Genomic DNA, 15,773 nt, shown 5'->3' with positions numbered 1-15,773 from the left:
AGAGAACCAGGGAAAGACAGCTAGGAAGAAACTTCCAGGGGTTAAAACAAACCTCAACTACTGGTCTCAAAAAATAGCTCTTCCTGGGGCGCCTGGGTGGCTCAGTTGGTTAAGTGTCTGACTTTGACTCAGGTCATGATCTCACGGTTCATGGGTTCAAGCTCTGAGCTGTCAGCTCAGAGCCTGGAGCCTGCTTCAGATTCTGTGTCTCCCTCTCTCTCTGCCCCTCCCCCACTCACACTCTGTCTCTCTCAAAAATAAATAATCATGAGAAAAACTCTTCCTGAATTTATTATATCTGACTGTGGGGCAATTTTTGCCCCAGGAATTTGTTGTAAACAATAGAGTGATAAACCAGCAATTAGTGGAGCTTAACAGATGGGTGTAATATGAGGCAAAGGAAAGAGTATAACACGGAGATCAGGAAAGCCTTTCCTGTTTAGCAGTTACCTTGCTAAAATTTTTGTCTCTCCAGGGTAACTGTGATTACCCAGTGCTGTAATGTCTGAGGAGTTACATCAGGGTCTTCAAACTTCAGAGGAAATAGAATCATCTATTCATTAAATTTGTCCAGCCCAAACCACTAAACAAGTAAACAAGCAAATGATAACAAGCCATAGAGGGGTAGGATAATCAACATTCAATTATTACACTATATTACCTAAAATGTTCAATTTTCAACAAAAAATTATAAAACTTGCAAAAAAATGTAGCTGTGATCCATACACAGAAAAAATAACAAGCAAAAGAAAGTGCCTGTGACAGAACCCAGATGTCAGATTTAGCAAAGACTTCAAAGCAGCTGTTTTAAATATGTTCAAAGAACTAAAGAAAAAACTATGCTTAGAGGAAACTATGATAACAATGCCCAAATAGGAAATACCAATAAAAAAGAAATTGTTAAAAATAACCGTATAGAAATTCTGGAGTTGAAAAGTGCAACAGGAAGAATGAAAATTACCACAAGAAATTATTCTTAAAAATTATAAAAATTATTACAAGAATGAAAATTATTACCGTAGATTTTAAATGACAAGACTAAAAAAAATTAGAAATATATTTATAGAGGTTATGCAATCTGAATAGTATAGAGAAAAAAGGATGAGGAAAAATGAACAAAACTTCAGAGAAACATTGAATGCCATTAAGTGCACCAACATACGCATAATAGGAGTACCAAAGAGGTGAAGGAGGAAGGAGCAGAAAATAATTAGAAGAAATAATGGCTGCAAAATTTTCCAAATTTGATGAAAACCATGTATTCACATATCCAAGAGGCTTAATGAACTCCTAGTAGGAGATCCATACCCAAGTATGTAATAGCAAAAATCTCGAATGACAAAGAGAAAAATTTGAAAGCATCAACCCTCCCAACTCGTGACATGTAAGGGAACGTCAACAAGACTTAACTAGGTGACTTATCAGAAATATTGGAGGCCAGAACATATTGACATATTCAAAGTGATAACATCAAAGTGCTGAGACTTTGGAAGCCAGAACAAATTAACACATTCAAAGTGTCAAAAGAAAAAAACTATGAAACAAGAATTCTTTAATCAGAAAAATCATCTTCCAAATGAAGGGGAAATAAACCCATTCCCAGAAGCGAATACATCCACAAGAAGAAACACATTCACAAGAACTGAATTCAGAACAGACAGAATTCATTGTTAATATACCCAACTTACAAGAAATATTAAAGGAAGACTTTTAGGCTGATCACAGATGGTAATGTGAATCCACATGAAAAAGACAAAGAGCAACAGTAAAAGTAATTATGTAATTATAAAAGAGTATAAATTCACATTTCTTCTATTAACTGATTATAAAAATAAATATATTGTTGAATATATAACATATAGAAATGTAATATATTCAACAGCACAAAGGTAGTAGCTCAGAGCAAAGGTGTATTGGAGTAGGGAAATCATCCAGTGGTAAGTTGAACCAAATTAAGAAAGCCAAAAATGGTGAATAGAAAGGCTAATATAACAATATTAACAATATTAATATTATATACAATTTTAATATTAAAAACTCTAGAAATTTATATTTCCTTTCTTTTCTCAGCTTATATAATAGGCATAAAATTAGATGTAGTATGTTGGTTTTTAAACATATATAAAAGCAATATTTATAAGACTGATAGCATAAAAAACAGAATAGAGCTACATGGAAGTAACATTTCTGTATCTAATTGGAATTAAGTTAGTATAAATCTGAAGTAGATTCTAATAAGATATATGTGGTAAGTCCTAGGGATACCACTAAGAAAGGAATTTTTAAAACATAGTCATTAAATATTATACTAGAAAACATTTAATGCAAAAGAAAATAGTAAAAGAGGAAAAAGGAATAAAAACCACATGAGTTATGTAGAAAATAAAATAGCAGATACATATGGAACAAAATAATTATGTTAAATGTGAATGGATTAAACATTCCAATCAAAAGGCATTGTCAGGCTGGATACAAAAGTAAGATCCAAAAATATGCTGTCTACAGAATACAGACCTCAGATTAAAAATACAAATATTTGGAAGCAAAAGAGTGGAAAAAGATATATCCTATTTAACAGCAACCATAGACACCTGGAGTGGCTACACTAATCTCAGACAAAATAGACTTTTAAACATAAACTTTTAATAGATAAAAAGTGATATATGTTATAATGTCAGGAGGACCAATCCATCAGGAATTTATAATGATTATAAATATAGATGCATCTGGCATCAAAACTCAGGACACATGAAGCAAAAACTCTCAGAACTGAAGTGAGAAATAGACAATTCAACAATACTAGTTAAAGAATTTAATATGCCACTTTTAATAATGGATATAACAACTAGTCAGAATATTGAAAAGTAAATAGATGACTGAAACAAGATTATAAACCACATAGTCCTAACAGACATCTATAGAACACTCCAGACCCAACAATAGAATACACATTCTTCTCAAGAACTAGGATAAATGCACAAAGTCTTCAAACAAGCCTCAATAAATTTAAAGGATTAAACAATACAAAATATGACTCTGACCACAATGGAGTAAAATTAGATATTAATAACAGACTGAGAGTTTGGAAATTCACAAATATGTAGAAATTCAGACTTTTAAATAACCAATAAGTCGGAAAAACCACAATGGGAGTTAGAAAGCACTGTACTTTGAGATGAATTAAAATAAGGCCCCAATACACCAAAACTTAAAAGATGCAGCTAAAGCAGTACTTAGATGAACATTGATAACTGTACACACCCATATTAAAGCTGAAGAAAGAGGGATGCCTGGGTGGCTCAGTCAGTTAAGCATCCCACTTGGGCTTAGGTCACGATCTCATGGTTTGTGAGTTCCAGCCCGGCATGGGGCTCTGTGCTGATAGCTCAGAGCCTGGAGCCTGCTTCGGATTCTGTGTCGCTATCTCTTTCTGCCCCTCCCCCACTCACATTCTGTCTCTATCAAAAATAAACATTAAAAAAAAACTGAAGAAAGATATCAAATTAATAAGCTTCCATTTTAAGACACTGGAAAAATAAGAGCAAATTAAATTCAAAACAAGCAGAAAGGAAATAATGAAAGGAGAGTGAAAATCAGTGAAATGGTAAATAGTAATAATACAGCCGACAAGTTGGATGAAACCAAAAGTTGGATTGAGGGGAGCGGCTTAAACATTTCTTTCTCAGTTCTGGAGGGTGGGAAATCTAAGATCAAGGTGCAGGAAAATGTGGTGTCTGGTGAGGACCCACTTTCTCATTCATAGATAGCTGTCTTCTCACTGTGTCCTCACTGGGTAGAAGGGGTGAAGGAGTTCTCTGGAGTCTCTTTTACAAGGACACTATATCCAATTCATGAGGGCTCCACTATCATGACCTAATGACTTCTTAATACAATCATATTGGTGATTAGATGTCAACATGTGAATTTGGGGGGATGGGAAAGAAAATAAAAACAAAACCCAAAAGTTGGATCTTTGAAAAGATTAACAAAATTGACAAATGGTTAGCTACATTGATCAAGGAAAAAATAGAGAATACTGAAATAACTAACATGAAGAGACAGGGGATATTGCTACTGACCTTATGGAAATGAAAAATGATTCTAAGGAACTACTATGAACAACTGTTTGCCAATAAATCATACAACTTAGATGAAGTCAACAAATTCTCAGAATGATACAAACTACTGAATCTGATTCAAGAAGAAAGAGAAAATGTGAATAAGCCTATAATAAGAAATATGTTGAATCTGTAATCAAAATACCACAAAGGAAAAGTTGAGGCCCGGATGCCTTTGCTGATGATTTCTACCAATTTAAGGATGAATGCATAGCAATTCCTCATCAACTCTTCCCAAAAATAAGAGGAGAAAACATTCTCAACTCAATCTATGCCAACATTACCCTGATATGAAACCAAAGCCATCACAAGAAAAGAAAACTATGGGGGCGCCTGGATGGTTCAGTAGGTTAAGCATCCAACTCTTGGTTTTGGCTCAGGTCATGATCTCATGGTTTCATGGGTTCAAGCCCTGAATCAGGCTCTGTGCTGACAACATGGAGCCTGCTTGGGATTCTCTGTCTCCCTCTCTTTCAGCCCCTCCCTGACTTGTGCTCTCTCTCTCAAAATAAATAAATCTTAAAAAAAGAAAAGAAAACTATGGACCAATACCTCTTAGGAATATAGATGCGAATTCCTCAATAAAAACCCACCAAACTGAATCCAACAACACATACAAAGTGTTATGTACCTCATTCAGGTGGGATTTATCCTCAGAAAGGCATCAAAACTTTGATTTAATGTCTGAAAATTAATGAACATGGTATATCATATCAATAGAACAAAGGACAAAATTTACATGATCATTTTAATAGCCTTAGAAAAAGTATTTGACAGCACTTAACACACTTTCAATATAAAAACATTCAACAAATTTGAGGAGAAGGTAAATTTATCAACCTAGTAAAGGGCATATATGAAAAATCAACAGCTAAAAATCAACATCATACTAAATGTTCAGACACTGAATGTTTTTTTTTCCTATGATCAAGAACAGAACAAGGATGCTCTCTCTTGCCACTTTTATTCACATTTCCCTAATGATTTTAGCTAGGGGAATTAGGTTAAGAAAATGAAATGGAGAGCCTGGCCAACTCTTGATTTAGGCTGAGGTTATGATCCCAGGGTTGTGGGATTGAGCTCTGCGTTGGGCTCTGCTGACAGCATGGAGCCTGCTTGGGATTCTCTCTCTCTCCCTCTCTCTCTGCCCCTCCCCAACTCACGTATGCATTCTCTCTCTCTCTCTCTCTCTCTCTCTCTCTCTCTCTCTCAAAAATAAATAAATAAACATAAAAAAGAATGAAATAAAAGAGGCCCATATAAGAAAGGAAAAAAATAACACTTTCTCTATTTGTAGATGACCTTTGTATATAGAAAATTTTAAGGTATCCGCTAAAAAGTTAACTGATAAGTGAGTTCAGTAAGGTTGTAAGATAAAAGATCAAGATATAAAAATCAGTTTTATTTCCATAAATTTATAATTAGCAATCCAAAAATAAAACCAAGAAACAATTTCATTTTATAAGAGCATCAGAAGAATAAAATTCTTAGGAATAATTTAATGGAAGAAATGTAAACCTTATATGCTTAAAACAACAAAAATTGTTGAAATAAATTAGGGAAGATCTAAAGAGTTGGGACAACAATCCATATTCATGGATGGAAGATTTATTTTAAGATGGCAGTCCTACTCAAATTTATCTACAGATTCAAAGCAACCTCTATTAAAATCCCAGCTGGCTCCTTTGCAGAGATTGATAAGCTGATCCTAAAATGCATATAGAAATTCAAGGAGCCTAGATTTCAAAAAAATCTTAAGAAGAACAAACTTGCAAGATTCACACTTCTCTATTTTAAAACTGACCAGAAAGCTACTGTATCAAGACAAGGTGTTACTGACATAAAGTAGACAGTAGATCAATGGGATAAAATTGAAAGTCCACAGATAAACCTGAATGTATGTGATTCACTGATTTCTGACAAACATCCAAGAAAATTCAGTGGGGGTAACCATTCTCTTCAATAAATGGTGCCAAGAGAATTGGATGGCTACATGGAATAGAAAAAAATTGAACTTCCTCTTACACCATACCCAAAAATTAACTCAAAATGGATTGAAGATGTACATATAGGAGTTAAAATTACAATACTCTTAGGATAAACATAGGCATAAATTTCTGTGACCTTAAATTAGGCAATGGTTTCTTATATATGACACCAAAGCATAAGCAACCAACAATAAAATAGATACATTGAACCTCACTCATTAAAATGTTTTTGCTTTAAAGTACATCATCAGAAAGTGAAAAGACAATCCACAGGCTAAGAGAAAATTTCTGTATATCACATGTCTGGTAAAGGACTTTAAAGTATGTAAAGAATTCTTACAACTCAATAATAAAAAGATTGTCCAGTTAAAAAATGGGCAAGGATTTGAACAGACATTTCTCTAAAGAAGATATACAAATGTACCATAAGCACACAGATGCTCAGCATCATAAACTAGTAGTCAAATGTAAATCAAAACCACAATGAGATACCACTTCACACCCACTAGGATGTGATAATAAAAAAGACAATAATATTTATAGGTGATAATATGGAGACCTGCATATACTGCTGGTGGAAATGTGAAATGTTGCAGCCACTTTGGAAATGGGATTGATTTTAGTCATTCTGACAGGTGTGAGGTGATATCTCATAATAGTTTTGATTTGCATTTCTCTGATGATGAGTGATGTTGAACATCTTTTCATGTGTCTGTTGGCCATCTGATGTCTTCTTTGGAGTAATGTCTGCTCATGTCTTCTGCCCATTTTTAAATTGGATTCTTTGTTTTTGGGGTTATTTGTATAAGTTCATTCTATGTTTTGGATACTAATCCTTTGTCCGATATGTCACTTGCAAATGTCTTCTCCCATTCCATAGGTTGCCTTTTAGTTTTGTTGATTTTTTCCTTTGCTGTGCAGCTTTTTATTTTGATGCAGTCCCAATAGTTTATTTTTGCTTTTATTTCCCTTGCTTCAGGAGACATATCTAGAAAAATGTTGCTGCAGCCCATGTCAGAGACCTTACTGCCTGTGCTCTCTTCTAAGATTTTTATGGTTTCAGGTCTCACATTTAAGTGTTTAATCCATTTTGAAATTATTTTTGTGTCTAATGTAAGAAAGTGGCCCAGTTTCATTTTTTTGCACGTTACTATTCAGTTTCCCCAACACCATTTGTTGAAGACACTGTCTTTTTACCATTGGATATTCTTTCCTGCTTTATCAGAGATTAATTGACCATATAGTTGTGGGTTTGTTTATGGGTTTTCTTTTCGTTTCCGTTTTATTTTATTTTTTATTTTAGGGAGGGAGAGTGAGAGCATGAGTGGTGGAGAGGGGCAAAAGAAAAGAGAGAGAGAGAGAGAGAGACAGAGAGAGAGACAGAGAGACAGAGAGAGAGAGAGAGAGTCATAAGCAGGTTCCACACTCAGCAAGGAGCCTAATGCAGGGCTTGATCTCACGACCCTGGGATCATGACCTGAGCCAAAATCAAGAGTCAGATGCTCAATCGACTGAGTCACCCAGGCACCCCCATTTCTGGATTTTCTATCCTTTTCCACTGATCTATGTGTCTATTTTTCTGCCAGTGCCATACTGTTTTGATTACTACACCTTGGCAATATAACTTGAAGTCTGGAATTGTGATACCTCTAGCTTTGCTTTTCTTTTTCAAATTTTCTTTAGCTATTTGGAGCCTTTTGTGGTTCCATATAAATTTTTGGGTTGTTTGTTCTAGTTCTGTGAAAAATGCTGCTGGTATTGTCAGTTTTGTTGATCTTTTCAAAGAATGATATATTGGTTTCATTGATGATCTCTATTTTTTTTCTATTCTCTATTTCATTTATCTCTGCATTATTATTTCCTCCCTTCTGCTAGCTTGGGGTTTGGTTTGTTCTTTTCCAATTCCTTAAGTTGTAAGGTTAGATTGTTGATTTAAGATCTTTCTTGTTTTTTGATGGAAGCATTTATAGCTATAAATTTTTCCTTTAACAGGCTTTTGCTGTGTGCCATAAATTTTGGTATGTTGTATTTTTGTTTTTACTCATTTCTATTTTCTAATTTCCTTTGTGATATCTCTTTGATCCATTGGTTGTTTCAAAGTGTGTGGTTTTGTCTCTACAATTTTGTGAAGTTTTCTTTATGTTATTGATTTCTAATTTATCCTCTTGTGGTCAGAAAAGATACTTTGTGTGATAGGTATCTTTTGAAATCTTTTGAGACTAAATTGTGGCCTAATATATGGTCTATCCTGAATGTTCCATGTGCATTTGAGAAGAATGTGTATACTATTGTCGGGTTGAGTATTCTGTATGTGCCTATTTGGTATACTGTGTTGTTTAAGTCCTCTATTTTCTTCTGTCTAGTTTTTGTGTCCATTATTATAAGTGGAGTATTGACAATTCTAATTATTATTGAAGAACTGTCCATATCTCCCTTCAATTCTGTCAGTTTTTGCTTCATATATTTTAATGGTCTATACGTGGGTGTGTAAATGTTTATAATTATTATATCTTCTTATTGCATTGAACCTTTTATTAATATATAGTGTCCTTCTTTGTCTCTTGTAAACTTAATTCAAAGTCTGTTTTTGTCTGATATTAATATAGCCACTCCTTATTTCTTTTGGTTATTTTTTACGTGAAATATCTTTTCCCAGCCTTTCACTTTCAACTTGTTTGTTGATCTCAGGTTAGTTTCTTATAGACAGCGTATGTGTTTTTATCCATTTTGCCAATCTCTGGCTTTTGATATGAGAGTTTAATTTGTTCATATTTAAAATAATTACTGATAGGGAAGGAATTTATTCTGTCATTGTATTGTTTTCTATATGCCATATAGGTTTTGTTGTTGTTGTTGTTGTTTCTCATTTCCTACATCCATGTCTTCTTTTGTGTTTAGTTGATTTATTTGTTGTGAACCATTTAAATTCCTTCTTAATTTCCTTTTGTGTATATTTTGCTATTCTATTTGTGGTTACCATGGGGATTACATTCAACATTCTTAAGTTATAACATTCTAATTTGAATTTATGGCAATTTAACTTCAATAACACAGAAACTATGTTCCTTTACAACTCTGACCCCACCCCTTTCAGCTGTTGATGTCACAAAGTTACATCTTATACATCGTGTGTCTGAAAACCTAAACTACTAATTCCTTTAAGTGAGTTAGTCTCCCAAATTATGTAGAAAACAAGATTTGGAGTTACAAACTAAAGTTATAATGGCAGCTTACATTAATAATCATTGTTTCTTTAATTGTATTAGTATCAAATCATGAAGAAAACAAAAAGTATAGTTATAAACCATTGTTACAATAATACTAGCTTATATAATTGTACATGTATTTACCTTTATGGAGACCTTTATTCCTCTATATGGCTTTGAGTTAGTCTAGTATCCTTTTGTTTCACCTTTCAGGACTCCCTTGAGTACTACTTGCAGAGCAGGTCTAATGTCATAAACTCCCTTAGCTTTTATTTATCCAGGAAAGTCTTGATTTCTCCCTCAGGATGTAGAATTCTTGGTTGATAGTTTTTTTTTTTTTCCTTTTAGCACTCTGGATATATTGACCTACCATCTTCTGGCCTCCAAAGCTTCTGATGAGAAGTCTGCAGATTTTCTTACTGAATATCCCTTGTATGTAATGATTCACTTCCCTTTTGCTGTTTTCGAGATTTATTCTTTGTCTTTTGAAAGTTTGATTATAATGTGTCACAGCGTAGGTCTCTTGGGGTTCATCTTATGTCGAGTCTGTGAAGCTTTTTAGATGTTCATATTCATGTCTTTATTCACATTTGGGCAATTTTCAGCTTTTATTTTTTCAGATATTCTTTCTGTCCCTTTCTCTCTCTCCTCTTTCTTTCCTCTCCCACAATGGGAATGTTGGTACTTTTGGTGGTGTCCTATAGATCTCTTAGGTTTTGTTAAACTTTTCTTCAAACTTTTTTCTTTATGCCCCTCAACCTTGATAATTTCCAATGTTCTGTTTTTAAGTTCACTGATTCTTCCTCCTGCCTGCTCAAATCTGTATTTGAATCCTTACAATAAAATTTTCATATCAGTTACTGTATTTTTAGCTCTAGAATTTCTTTTTTTTTAATTTAGGTTTTCTATTTCTTTATTTCTATTTATTTTTTTATATTTCTTTATAATTCCATTTAGTTCACACCTTGTTTTCATGATTTTCTCCACAGCTTCTTTTAGTTCTTTGAGCATCTTTAAGGCCACTGTTTCAAATTCTTTGTCTAATATATCTTCCATTAAGTATTTTTCAGGGGCAGATTCTGTTATTTCTTTCTCCCTTTGAATGGGCCATACTTTCCTGTTTCTTTGTGTGTCTGTCATTTTCTGTTCAACACTAGACATTTGAATTTAATAATGTGGTAAATCTGGTAAAATAAGTGGTAAATCTGGTAAAATTGAATCCCTCCACTCCCCTAGGGTTTGCTGCTCTGTTATTGTTATTGGGTTTTTAAAATTTTTATAGCCTCTCCATGCCAAAAGTCTACCTGAGGTATAAACCTAATGTCTTCTTATGTCTTTTCTGAGCTTTTCCTTGGGCATACACTGTCACTTTGTAATGTTCTCCATCTATGCACTTGTTTTTGAATGTCCTAGTCATTAATATCTCATTCCCAAGGGAGAAAAGCAAAAAATGAAGGAAAAATAATGAGTTCTAGACTTTTAAATCTTCTGGAAGTCACTTGAGCCAGAGTGGGGAGGGGCTTGCAACAATAGGGGGCAGTGCAGCAACAATGGCTGCCCACCTCTTTGCACCTCTGAACTCAGAAGCAGCAATCAGAGCACAGAACTCCAATACTTGAGGGACAGAGTTCTTTTTGCCTACCTCAACTTTCACAAGCTCTGTGCAAGCTGCTACAGGAACACGAGTACAGCTTCCTGGTATGTGGGATATTTGTTACTGTGCTAAGAGCTGGAGTTGAATGAACGTGGCCACAATTTACTGTCCAATCTTCCCCTGGAACTTGTGATCCTTCAACAGACTCCAGAGTTCCAAATAATTACATTAGATAGATTCTTCCAGTGCAATTGTTTGGATGAGGAGACAGATTCCTGGTGCTTCCTACTTCACCATCTTCCCAGAATCGTCTAGGAATAGAATCTTAAGGATGAAATTTCTGAATTGCTTCTAGGGTTTCTAAAATTGGCTCTCTAACCTGATAAGACTTAAAGATACTAATTATTCTATTTCTGTTAATAAAGAGAGCCATGATGTGATTTGGCAACAGAGATATATAAAATATCATCATTGGATACTTCTTATTTTATTTTTTAAAATTCCAGTAGTGTTGGGGCACCCATATCTCTTAATCAGTTGAGTATCTGACTCCTGATCTCAGCTCAGGTCTTGATCTCAGAGCTGTGAGTTCAAGCCCCGTGTTGGGCTCTGTGCTGTGTGTGAAGCCAACTTAAAAAAATAATAAATAAAAATAAAATTCCAGTATAGTCAACATACATTGTTATAGTAGTTTCAGGTCTACATTATGGTGATTCAACAATTGTATACATTACTCAGTGCTCTTCATGATACACATACTCTTAGTCCCCTTCACTTACTTCTCTTAATCCCCTTCACCCACCCCCTACCCACTTCTCCAGTAACCATTGGTTTGTTCTCTGTAGTTAAGAGTCTGTTTTTTGGTTTCTTTTTTTCTTCATTTTGTTTCTTAAATTCCACATATGAATGAAACCACATCATTGGATACTTCTAATAAAACACTTATAAGAACTAAGAATCTAAGTGGTAAGGTATATATTTTCAAACACTTTTGTCAAACTAATGAGTATAATGAACTTTGCTGGTTGCTCCTAATATCACTGAACAAAGTGGAGAAAGAAACAGATGAGTTCAGGGATTTAAATTTCTGGCTCAAGTGCCAGATAAATGACCTGAAAGTGTCTATGTCTTTCCTGAAAGAGGCTCTTATCTCCTATAGCCACAGGATTAAGATTGCCGAAAATCAAACCCAGAATTGCATTTTGCAAGTGGATGACTTACAGCACATTTTGAATTCCCAGCTTTGCAGGATGTCTCTTGATTAGGAAGAAATGAGATTCTGAAAGTTGGCACGGGGATGTGTGGAAAGACCTTGATGAATCTGGGGACATCGAGCACCTAAATTCTGATAAACCTTGTTTGCCAGTAGTAGCAACCTCTTCACCCAGTCTGAGGAGACTTAACTGTGTTGTCTCAGGAAACTGTTGATGGCATCCCTTGAGGCAGTTGCCTTGCAAAACAATGCTGATTCTCTTCAGAATCCACCCCTACCACCCTTCTCTGCTTCCAGACCTATGACTTTGGCTAGTTGATTGTGGTGTCCTTAGAAGTGAAGTCGATTGGAAGCCTACTACATTTTTACTTGGTCTGTATAAGGAGAAGAGTTCTAGGTCAAGTGAACAAAAGTTGTACCTGAATAATAAAGATAGGGAGTCACAGCCCCTGAGTAGATTATCAGACTTGAGTTAGATCCAGAAATTCTTGAATGAAGAATGGGTTCCCTTGAGGAAGGACACTGGTATACTGCTGGTATACTGGTATACTGCTAAAATTTATTTTAGTTGTTTTCCCAGCCTTTCCCAAAGGAACCTATAGCCTCTACCAGGCTAACTCTGTACTGGGGAAAAGGGAATAATAATAATAGACTTTTTGGGGCTCTGAACTGACACCAATTCCAGGAGACTCAAATGTCACTGGTGTCCACCAGTTAAAATCAGGGATTTTGCATGTTACATGATAAATGGAGTTTTGGCTCATATTCCTCTCACACTGGGCCAAGTGGGTCCCCAAACCATCCTGTGGTTATTTCCCCAGTTCTAGAATGCATCATTAAAATAGACTCAGTAACTGAGGAATTCTCACATGGATTCCCTGACTTGTGGATTAAGAGCTACCATGGTGGGAAAGGCCAAGTGGAAGCCACTAGAACTGTCTCTACTTAGAAAAATAGTAAAGTAAAAGTAGAACTGAATTCCTGGAGGGATTTCTGAGATTAGTGCTACCATCAAGGACTGGAAAGATGCAGGGGTGGTGATTCACACCACATTTCCAGTCAGGTGGCGATACATTGTAGGAATGAGACAAGATTCTTTAGAAGGCTAAATATACTCTGAATCACCACTCAATATATGGTGCTGTTACTCCCGTAGCCAGGATTCACAGGTCCAGGAATCTAGGGATGGAATTGGGAGTGGCATCACTCACAACTACCCCTAATAACCTGCTAACAATATTTTTGCCTCTTATACCCACAGTCTTATACTCTGCTGGCCTAGAAGTCTTAGTTCCAAAGGCAGGAATACTTCCACCAGGAGATACAACAATGATCTTATCAAACTGGGAATTAAGACTGCCATCTGGCCATTTTGGACTCCTCATGCCTCTGAATCAACAGGGAGAGAAAGGAGTTGCTATGCTGGCTGGGCTGATTGATTTGGACTACCCAGAGAAGCTGAACAACTCCACAATAGAGGTAAGGAAGAGTATATATGGAACAGAGGAGATTCCTCAGGGTATCTTAGTATTGCCATTATCTGTGGTTAAAGTCAATGGAAAAGTACAACAATGCAATCTAGGCAGGTTGGCTACTGGCCCAAAAACTTCAGGAATGAAGGTTTGGGTCACCCCACCAGGTAAATAACCATGAGCAGCTGAGATATTTGCTGAGGGCAAAGAGAATATGGAATGGGCAGTGATAAAGGTAGTTATCAATATCAGCTGCAACCATGTGCTCAGTTACAGAAATGAGAACTGTAATTGGCATGAATGTTTCTTCCTTATTTTGTTATGAACATGTTTGTGGTTGTGGTTGTGTGTGTGTGTGTACATAATACAGTATCTTTGTTTTTGTTGTTCTCTTATCCTCTTATCATGTAATGTAAGCTGCATTGACTTTATATTACAGTCTTTAAATATTGTTAATTTTACATTATAGTATTTAAGTTATGTGATATCAAAGGAGAACAGTAAACATCATTTAAGGTCTTTGCATTGTCTTTTGGAAAAAGGGTTAGTGTCTTCATTTGTATGCAGGATAATTACATGTTAGGGGGAAGTATGACCATATCATTCCATATTTATGCATGTCTGTGATATGTTTTCTAAATATTGTTATTTTGAAAGCCCAAAGCTGTTTTATTACTTCTCGGCTCAGTGGCTACAGTGAAGCCCATGGAAAATAGGAAGAAAGTCAGTACTGGGTTCTTCCTACACAACCTTCACTTCTTCCACTCCTTCCTATACCATAGTTTCCTTCACAGTATGCTCTCCCTGTGTTCCTGCTGCCACCAAAATGTGCATTCTTCACTAGACCATAGTCATAAGGTTGCTAGTTGCAATATCCAAAGTCACTGTATTTTCCACTTCCATAATTTCTCCTACATAGTTGTCAAAACCACCTATGTAGCCCCCACCCCGGTTCTCACATCCAGGTCCTCCATCACTATATCTTCATTTTTGTCCCGCATAACCAGTACTGCCTCCAAAACTGCCACCGAAATCCTCTTCTATACCCATTATAGCTATCCCTAAATCCATGTCTTCTTCCTTATCCACAAGAACCTCCTCTAAACTTGCCTCCTGATCCATTGCCTCGGCATTAACCCTTCAAAGCAAAATGCCTTTCTCTGCCATTCCTAGAACTTTTTACCTCCCGTGTTTCTTGTCTGCACAAAGCCCACTGGTGGTATGGTATTTCTGCAGTACAATTTTATCCACAGGATCATGGTCATCAAAAGGAATAAAACCAATGCCTCTTTTCTTTCCAGTCTGCCTATCAGTAATGATCTCAAATGGTATAAAGCTTTCTATATTCCTTGCATAATCTCTAGGTTGATATTCTTTAGTATTGTCTTTAATTCCATCACAAGCAGCTTCTTCATAGTTACATGATCTCCAGGCTTTCTGGATTTCTCTTGCTACAGCACATTTGGACTTAACTGCTGCCCCATCATTTGAATGAGATCTTGCAGCCATGATGATAGCACCAATCTCTGCCATGTATGAAGAACTTACAAAACCCAATACTCTTGAGCTCTTGCTTGCAGGATTCCTTGTTACCTCACAGTCTGTAAATTTTCCCCATGGTTTGTAGTGGTTCCTCAAACTTTCTTCTGTGGTTTCAAAACTTAAGCCACCAGTAACGAAGTTCCAGAAATGTACCTTCTCTCTCTCCATAGCAGACTCAGTCACTTCCACTGAACTTCATCCCAGTGAGATGAGAGAGATCTCTGTGTACGAGCATGAGCACATTTGTCCTGGTGCTGCTGTCTTGAGGCTTTCTTTCCGTGTCTCTGCTTTGTTATAATTCATGCAAAGCCCTTCCATACCACCAGATGGAACAGAGTGGTTTGCAAAATCATTTATATTTCATCATATTATGTCTCTGATTTCTCTTTTTACATTTCTTTTGTGAACCAACTTAACTTCCTGCAAATAACTATTTTCTCAACCACTTCAAACTGAATTGAAACTGTCTCACTTTTCCTCTCTCTTTCTCCGTCTCCTTCCTAGTTCCCTTTAGTTCCGTTCAGCTGACTCATACCATCATCACACTGATTATTATAGTTTTGTATTAAAATGCTAATGATACAGAAAATTAAGCTCTATTGTTTGTCACCATTGTATTGAAAATATAGTCATCCAGATA

At 35.7% G+C, this 15,773-nt stretch overlaps 1 protein-coding gene across 3 annotated transcripts in view; it reads left to right on the top strand.

The window, feature by feature from the left end:
* The first annotated feature begins 9,405 nt into the window (after positions 1 to 9,405).
* Positions 9,406 to 15,773, top strand: part of ZNF169 (zinc finger protein 169) — a 59,964-nt gene continuing 53,596 nt past the window's right edge. Inside the window, exons 1-2 of one of the 3 annotated variants that reach the window (XM_053205379.1) lie at positions 9,406 to 9,744; positions 13,381 to 13,598. The gene's annotated coding sequence lies outside the window, so the exon portion shown is untranslated. Of the gene's footprint in view, positions 9,745 to 13,101; positions 13,599 to 15,773 lie in introns of those variants that run through there. The other 2 variants (XM_053205391.1, XM_027041237.2) reach the window with 2 other exon arrangements.

The sequence above is a fragment of the Acinonyx jubatus genome, chromosome D4, assembly GCF_027475565.1.
Source record: "Acinonyx jubatus isolate Ajub_Pintada_27869175 chromosome D4, VMU_Ajub_asm_v1.0, whole genome shotgun sequence".
Taxonomy (NCBI): domain Eukaryota; kingdom Metazoa; phylum Chordata; class Mammalia; order Carnivora; family Felidae; genus Acinonyx; species Acinonyx jubatus.
The sequence above is the reverse complement of the archived record's forward strand: the minus strand, read 5'-3'. Positions and strand labels throughout refer to the sequence as shown.